The sequence below is a fragment of the Oryctolagus cuniculus genome, chromosome 8 (genome assembly GCF_051225735.1).
Source record: "Oryctolagus cuniculus isolate XC-2025 breed Fujian yellow rabbit chromosome 8, ASM5122573v1, whole genome shotgun sequence".
Taxonomy (NCBI): Eukaryota; Metazoa; Chordata; class Mammalia; order Lagomorpha; family Leporidae; genus Oryctolagus; species Oryctolagus cuniculus.
Genome location: NC_142874.1, coordinates 147745142 through 147753276, shown reverse-complemented (window position 1 = coordinate 147753276; position 8135 = coordinate 147745142). Strand labels below are relative to the sequence as shown.

The following is an 8135-nucleotide window of genomic DNA, read 5'->3' as shown; positions in this document are numbered from 1 at the left end:
GGTCACGGTCTGCCCAGAGCGGCCTGTCTCTCCCCACGTCCCTGCTGCAGCCCCCTCTGCCCTCTCAGAGTCTGTGTTTCCCAAGCACTCGCTGCACAGCCGCCGCCCATCCAGCAGGCACGTCGGACGGGCACTCAGGATCTAGAAGCTGCCAGGGCCCTGCCCACTGCCATCAGGACACAGCCCAGGCGCTGTGCCCGTGTTGGCCTATGCGTGGAAGGGACGTGCTGTGGCCGCCCGTTCTCAGGGCCTCTCTGCTGTGCCGACCTCTCCCTGAGTCTCTGCTGGCCCAGTCCTTGTGTGCCCTGTGCTCTCCTGGACGGCCAGCCGGTGACACTGGCTGGGTCTTCCGTGTGTTGGTCTTTAGGTGTGGGCGGCTGCTGCTCCCCGGCCTGGCCTTCCCCTAGCCTTGGGCACACTGTGACCATCGGAGTGGGAGGCAGGGCTGAGCCGTATCACAGGAAACCCAACTTGGAGAAGCGCAGGGTTCTGGGGCGGAGCGGGATCCTCCCTTTCCGAGGGAGGAGGGGTCTGGTGGCGGCATCTGGCTCGGGCCCCACCGGGCACCCAATGGCCGGCTGGGCCCGGCAGCTGCAGAAGCGCCGGTGCAGACTCTTTGCCCGTGGAAGCTGTTGTGCCTCCCGGCACAGAGCAGCCCCCGAGGAGCCCCTGCGCCCCTCAGCTCCAGGCCGCAGTGCTGGCGTGCAGGGAGCAGAACAGGGACTCCAGCATGGCCCACCCTTGTGCTCGCTGTCCTTCCCGGCTGCCCGCCAGCCGGGCCCTCCGTGGAAGCGTGGGTGGGGGAGGACAGGACGGAGCGAGGAGCAGCCGCGCAGGGGCTGGGGGTGGGCGGCCTCGGCGATAAGGCCGCTGTCCCGAGGGTCAGGAGGATGGCAGAGGGAAGCATTGTTCCGGGAGGCGAACAGTGGCCGTTTTGTCTCCGCAGCCCTTGCAACAACTGAGCCTGCTTTCTTGCTTCGTTCAGTGCCAAACAGGAGGCAGAGAGCAAGCTCTGGGCAGAGAGAGCCGCTGTCCAGCGGCCAGGAGGGCGCGGGCAGGAGAGGGCCGTGTGGGAGGGAGCCCCATCCTATGCCACCCCCACAGTGTGCCAGGGGCTTTCCTGCGGTGCAGCGAGGGGGGGCAGGACAGGCGCCTCTGCACACAAAGAGGCTCCAAGCTGCCTCCTCCCTCCCCCACCCTCCTCCACCTCCTGTCCGTCAAGCCTCTGGTCATCTCGTCTGTGTCTACATCTCCGGTATTTTCATCAGCTCCCCAGATTCCTCGGTGCCCCTTCCTAGTTGGTCGTCACCTGGTCGCATCGCACAGGTTGGTTTGGTTCATCCTCAGGGTGGGGTTCACCCACTGGTCAGGACCCCTGCTGTCAGTCCTGGGTTCACCCACTGGTAGGACCCCTGCTGTCAGTCCTGGGTTCACCCACTGGTCAGGACCCCTGCTGTCAGTCCTGGGTTCACCCACTGGTCAGGACCCCTGCTGTCAGTCCTGGGTTCACCCACTGGTAGGACCCCTGCTGTCAGTCCTGGGTTCACCCACTGGTCAGGACCCCTGCTGTCAGTCCTGGGTTCACCCACTGGTCAGGACCCCTGCTGTCAGTCCTGGGTTCACCCACTGGTAGGACCCCTGCTGTCAGTCCTGGGTTCACCCACTGGTAGGACAGCTGCTGTCAGTCCTGGGTTCACCCACTGGTAGGACCCCTGCTGTCAGTCCTGGGTTCACCCACTGGTCAGGACCCCTGCTGTCAGTCCTGGGTTCACCCACTGGTAGGACCAATGCTGTCAGTCCTGGGTTCACCCACTGGTAGGACCCCTGCTGTCAGTCCTGGGTTCACCCACTGGTAGGACCCCTGCTGTCAGTGCTGGGTTCACCCACTGGTAGGACCCCTGCTGTCAGTCCTGGGTTCACCCACTGGTCAGGACCCCTACTGTCAGTCCTGGGTTCACCCACTGGTAGGACCCCTGCTGTCATTCCTGGGTTCACCCACTGGTCAGGACCCCTGCTGTCAGTCCTGGGTTCACCCACTGGTAGGACCCCTGCTGTCAGTGCTGGGTTCACCCACTGGTAGGACCCCTGCTGTCAGTCCTGGGTTCACCCACTGGTAGGACCCCTGCTGTCAGTCCTGGGTTCACCCACTGGTCAGACCCTGGGATTTGAGGTGACGGCCCCAGTCTTGGATCCTTGCCACTCGCAGGGGAAGCCAGGTGAGGCCCCTGGCATCCGGGGAGTGAACCCGTGGATGGCAGGGGAAGTGCACTCTGTCTCGGTCCATAAGCTCCGTGCTTTGGAGGTTAAGCCCTGCCTCTGAGCACCACACCCCGCTGCTGGATGGGCCGCCCTTTGTTGATGCCCTCACCTGGGCATGGGATTTGGGTTCTCTCCAGTAGTTCTGGCCTCTTCTGGACAGTTGATCCGATAGAAAATTCCCCTGAGAGTCTCTTGGGAGGCGTGGGTTTCCATGATCTTGATCTCTGAGAGCACGCCAGCCAGTTCTGTGTGTGCTGTGCGTGCCGCATCCCATCAGTACCACGTAGCGGCTGCAGGTGCACCACAGCCCCGCCCACCTGTGTTCTCTCGGGCCGGGATTCCAGTTCCTCGTGGGAGCTGCGGCATCGCATCGTGATTTTAGCGTGGACTTTCCTGGACGTAAGAGCACTGAGCCCCGACTCCTGTTCTCCCTGGCCTGCGGTCGCTCTCCCGGGATGCACGGAAGGCTTCCAGCCGTGTTTCAGAGGCCTCTCTTCATCTGTGATTCTCAGCCGGTCTGTGTTTACGGGGCCATGGTTCACGTGTGGGCAACTTGACCCTCGATGGGGCAATGTTGGGGGCGGGGCCTGGGGGTGTGGTCACATGCGCACCGCCCTTCCTGCCCCTGTAGCAGGGGTGGGTCCCTCACCCAAGGCCAGGCTCGCTGTCACCGGTGCTCTCCCCTGCTTCCCCGCGCTGCCCCTGCTCTGCCTTCTGCACGGATGGCCTGCAGGAAGTCCCCAGCAGGAGCCAGCCGACTCCAGGATGTGGCCGTCAGTTTCCGTTCATTGTAAATGGCCGGGTCTCGGGCACTCTGTTCTGGCCGCACAGCACGGGGCAGGGGAGGCGCCCGCTGTCCGCTCCCAGCCTGAGGCTCGCCTTCTTCCTCACCTACATCACGAGAGGAGGGGACCCTGCCCAGCCTCAGCCTCGTGCCACTTAGTCCTTCCTGAGCGGCCGGTGCGCTCTGTGTCCTGAAGCTTGGCGGCTCATTTGCTGGCCTCTCTCCAGGGACTCTGATCCATCTCAAACTCCCACACTCCAGTTTCAGTTCTCATGGTTATTCGTGCGCTATTTGGGGTTTTCTGTGTACACACTCATGTTGTCTCTGAAGTTGCACACTCCCCCATGCTGGGTCCTTCTACCTCTATTCCCTTATCTTTTTAAAAAATATTTAATTATTTATTTATTTTATTTGAAAGGCAAGTTGAGAGAGAGAGAGAGAGAGAGAAAGAGAGAGAGAGACAGAGACAGAGAATCTTCCAACTGCTGGTTCACTCTCCAAATACCTGTAACATCCCGGGCTGGGCCAGGCCAGAGCCAGGAGCTTCTTCTGGGTCTCCCCAGTGGGTGCAGGGGCCCGAGGACTTGGGCCATCTTCTGCTGCTTTCCCAGGCCACGGCAGAGAGCTGGATCGGAAGTGGAGCAGCTGGGACTGGAACCAGCGCCCCTGTGAGATGCCAGCACTGTAGATAGTGGCTTAACCAGCTGCGCCACAGCGCCAGCCCCTGCTGCCTTCTCTTATAGCACTAGATAAATGACAAGTGCTAACACTGCACAGAGGGCTGAAGAACTGTTTCAAAGATTTTATTTATTCATTTAAAAGGCAGAGCTATGGGGGTGGGGAGAGACAGGGCTCTTCCCTCCACTGGCTCACTCCCCAGATGGCTGCAACGGCTGGGCCAGGCTGAAGCCAGGAGCCAGGAGCTCCATCCAGGCCTGCCATGTGGGTGGCAGGAACCACACACGTGGGCCACCTGCTGCTTTCCCAGGCGCATTAGCACCTGGTGAGAAGTGGAGCAGTCAGGACTTGAACCAGCGCCCACATGAGATGCTGGCATTGCAGGCAGCAGCTTACCCACTAAGCTGTGGTGCCAGCCCCAGTCTCTGAATTTTCAGACTGAAATCCCAGTTTTTTCTTTCTCAGCTGCAGTGGAATTAGGCTATAGTTGATCAGCAAGTGCTGACTGGCCTTACATGTTACAACCTTTTCACAACACCATAGGTTACAGAGGGAACCCCAGGATGATCCCAGCTTCTCCAGGTAGCGCTTCCGGAAGCAGCGGCCGGTGTGGGAGAGTGTGCCAGCTGACGGGGTTCTCAGCCCGCCAGGGTCCTCTCTGCCAGGCGTGGCGGGCACTGCCCTGTGGTCCCACCCCCGCTGCCTGATCTCGCGAGGAAACGCAGTTTGTTCCACGTCCCCGTCTCTGGTCCCTGGGGAAAGGTGCTGAGTGCCAGGCTCCCGGGTGTCGGGTGGACGAGGGCTGAGTGCTGGACTTCTCACCGCGGTGACGCCTCACCCTCCACTGTCCCTGTGGAAGTCAGAGCACCCTGCAGGGGAGGAGAGTCGCCCTGAGGGGCCCCACGCCCTGTACCCGCAGTGTGACGAGCCCCCGGGAACACTGCCCGGAAACCACCCGTCCACTTGCGGGCCGCCGCACCTGCGCAGGGACAAGCTTGCTGCCCCAGGCCTAGAAAGCCCACCGCTGAAACAGGATGCGCATCGCTCGGGGAACTCCGGCGAGCAGAGGTCAGGACTAGGCTGCCGGCACCGGGTGGCACAGCCTTCTCCCTCGCCGCTTCTTCAGTGCAGCCTAGTGGACACGGGGAGCCCGCACACAGCGGGGAAGTCCCAGCGCCAGGCCCCGCACCTGCGGCCTCCCAGGTGCCCCAGGCCAGGGTCCCCAGAGCGCAGCTGAGGAAGCCTGTGCACGCGGGTCACTCCCCAAACGCCAGCCACGCCAGGCCCCGCACGGGAGCCCAGGCCAGGGTCCCAAGGGCGCAGCTCTGCGGGGGTCCTGCGACGGACTGCCGCTGCCCAGCTCCCAGCGGCCAAACTGCCCAGGACAGGGACGGTCCCGCCGCGCTCCCCGACGCCCGGGACTCAGAGGGGCGCCGCGGACGCCACAGTCCGGGTGAGCGCAGCCGGTGGGGGCGGACTCGCCGGTGACGGTGGCCGGGGTGGGCTGTCCGCCCTGCGCCCCCTCCCCACGGAGCACCCCGACGCGTCACGGGGGTGCGGGCGATGCTCCGCAGACCCGGGCGCCCCCGCCCCGAACCCCTCCCACGCGTGCGCAGCCCGGGCGGGGCGTTGGGCTGAGGAAGGGGGGCGAGGGCGGCCACGTGGCCTCGCAGGAATGCGCGGGCGCGGGGGCGGGGCGCGGCCGAGAACCGGCAGGCGCGGCGGCCAATGGGAACCCGGGACGACCCGGGCCTGCCAATCGCAGCGTGGCGGGTGGAGCCGGCCGCGCAGAACGGGAGGGGCCGGGGCGCATCGCTGTCGGGGGCCGGCTGGGGGCGCGGGACGGACGGTGGCCCCGGGGTGGTGGGACTTCCTGGCCCCAGAGGTGAGTGCTGGCGTCCCGCGGCTGGCGGGCGGGCGGGCTGGCGAGCGTCCACTCGCGAGGTTTCTAGTTTCCTTCAAAAGTTGCTCTCCTGCTCAGTGTCCCCCGAAATAGCTGATCCCACCTCTAGGTTTGCAGCCCCCCAACCTCGGCGATGCCCGGGGTCCTCAGGGCACAGACGGTGCAAGGAGCGACGCCCCCAGTGGGGTGTCCGGGTCCTCAGGGCACAGATGGTGCAGGCAGCAGCACCCTTCCCCCACCCCCGGGGTCCCTGTCCCGGGAGGGGTCCCTGGCCGCGGGAGGCACAGGCGCTCTGGGCCTGGAGACGCGCGGTCCGCCCTGCAGCCCGCTGTTGGTGCTGAGGAGTGGCCGGTCGGGTGCTTGTGTGTGTGTGTGTGGAGGGGGGGGGTGGTGGTTTAACTTTCCTACTAGGACAAAGGACGCTGGTAAAGTCCCCCGTGCTCAGTTTGGGGTCCGTCAGTCAGCAGGTGCTCCCTTTCCCCAGCTGGCCCTGCGTGTCCCTGTGCGGGACCCTAAGCTGTGCTTGCAACAGGCTGGGCTTTTAGGATGTGGTCTTCCCAGGAAGCGGCGGCCTAGTCAGTGTCCTTTCGTTGACTGGCTTGGCTGGAGGTGAAAATCCCTCTTCGAAGGGCCCCGGCTTTTCCAGTCCTGTCTTTGGGGAGCCACAGGGTTCTTGCTGTTGGATTCTGCGGGAGGGCAGCCCGGGGGGAGAGCCCTGCCTGGGGGCAGGTGTTCCTGGCTTCGGAGCACCTGTTGCGGCAGGCTGACTGTAGTCACTGAGGTTTGCACGCTGTGCCGCCCGCCCCGCTCTGCCGGGATCTGTGCAGGACCTCGGGGGGCCGGCACTGCTGCCAGGTAACCCCCGGGTGGCCAAGCTGCGGGACAGGTGCTGTTTCGGAGCTGGGAGTCCCCCGTCCAAAGCTCTTCCTGGCGGAGCCGTTACGGGTGGCCGGGAGGGGTGGAAGAAAGCTGCTCACAGTCGGCTTCATCTTCCAGAGGTCGATGCTGTTTTTCTCGGCCGTCTTGGTGAAGTCAGAAGACCCCTCTGGGGCACCAGGGACCATTGCGTTCCGGTGATGGGCGGGATGCAGCTCCAGGGCCGGGCCCTGTGTGAGTCAGCCCCTCCCAGGACTTCAGCTGCCCACTTAGGAAATTGCTGGAAGGCACTTTGTAAGAAAATGCTTCTCGAAGTTAAATCGTTCTGCAGAAATTAGAGCAAAAGAAAGCACAATGGTTATTTTGTTTTTCCGTGTGTGAGGATAAAAACGAGAGGCCCCTGTTGCATCGAGAGCCCCCTGTAGCATGATGCGTGTTTCTTTGACTGCACAACGCAGCCTAGAAAGGAGAGGCTGAGAGACTCGGGTGTGGTCGCCGTTCACGCCCCCGTGAGACAGGCAGGTGGAGCGATGCCCGGCTCGGCCTGGTGCTTGCCGAGACAGCTACAGAGGAATTCTGGGAGGGTGACGGGGCCCAGCGTGAGGAGTCCTGCAGCGGGACGGGGAGCTGGCGTCCAGGGAGACTGGGCAGGGGCCTGAGGCCGTGACCGTGCTCCGACGGCGAGCACGTGGCACTGCCCTGGGCGGTAGCCCCGTGTGCTCAGAGAGAGGCAGCGTTGCCTGTGTGGACAGGTGGGCATCGTGGGGGTGCAGCCAGGGGCTGTGCCAGCAGCCCGCACCCTGAGCCCCGTCCCCACGGCCTCCTCCCGGCTCAGCCTCTCCAGAGCTGCAGGCCGGGAACGTGCCTTCGCTTCTCCACGGCTGCGGGGTTGCCGTCCTGACTGTGTGCTCCTCTTCCGTCCTCGCTGGGTCCTGCTCTCTGCGGCCTGGAGTAATGGACACCTGCTGTGGCCTGTGTGGCCGGTGCGGCCTGTGTGCGGCCGATCGCTGTTTCCATTACACAGTAGGGAAAGGATACAGTAGTGAAGTTCAGGCGGAAGGCTCTTCTCTCCCAGGAGCCCCCTCCTGCTGTGGAAATGGTAGTCAAGTGCAGCTTGGTGCAGCAGACACGGGGCTGGCGTCCATGCAGAGCGCCGGGTGCCCTGGTCTGGACCTAGGCCTAGTCAGGTTGGCGTCCGGCTGGGGGCGGCCACGATGCCTGGGCACTTCCCTATGCTGACGGCTGCAGGCAGTGGGGGCCCTTGGGGGCCTGGCCGCCTCCTGGGGTTGCAGTGTGTGTCCTGGTCACGGCCAAGGGTGCTGGCCCGGGTCAGCAGGCAGACCTCGCCCTCGTACCCAGGACAGCAGTTCAGTCGTTGGCTTTTCAAGGTAAACAGCCAGCAGCAACGTGGAGACAATGTTTCCAATTCCTGCTGTTTCTGGGTGTGCACAGCAGGAGCGACTTTACCAGGAGGCAGCGGAGGCTGCTCTGTGTTTTCTGATAGGAAAGCCGGGCAGTGGTTTCAGGTTTTCTTTGGGAGCGTGATGAGTTGAAGGCGCTGTGAGGGGGCTCGGGCCTGGCTGAGCAGAGCGTCTGGGCCGTGGCTGGCCCCCCCCCGTGGCAGTGGCCTGGGAC

At 64.0% G+C, this 8135-nt stretch overlaps 1 protein-coding gene across 4 annotated transcripts in view; it reads left to right on the top strand.

Annotated features, from left to right (window-relative positions):
- The first annotated feature begins 1305 nt into the window (after nucleotides 1–1305).
- Nucleotides 1306–8135, top strand: part of ARHGEF10 (Rho guanine nucleotide exchange factor 10) — a 118120-nt gene continuing 111290 nt past the window's right edge. For 2 of the 4 annotated variants that reach the window (XM_070047239.2, XM_070047237.2), the window contains exon 1: nucleotides 5508–5606. The gene's annotated coding sequence lies outside the window, so the exon portion shown is untranslated. Of the gene's footprint in view, nucleotides 1327–5507; nucleotides 5607–8135 lie in introns of those variants that run through there. The other 2 variants (XM_070047238.2, XM_089302831.1) reach the window with 2 other exon arrangements.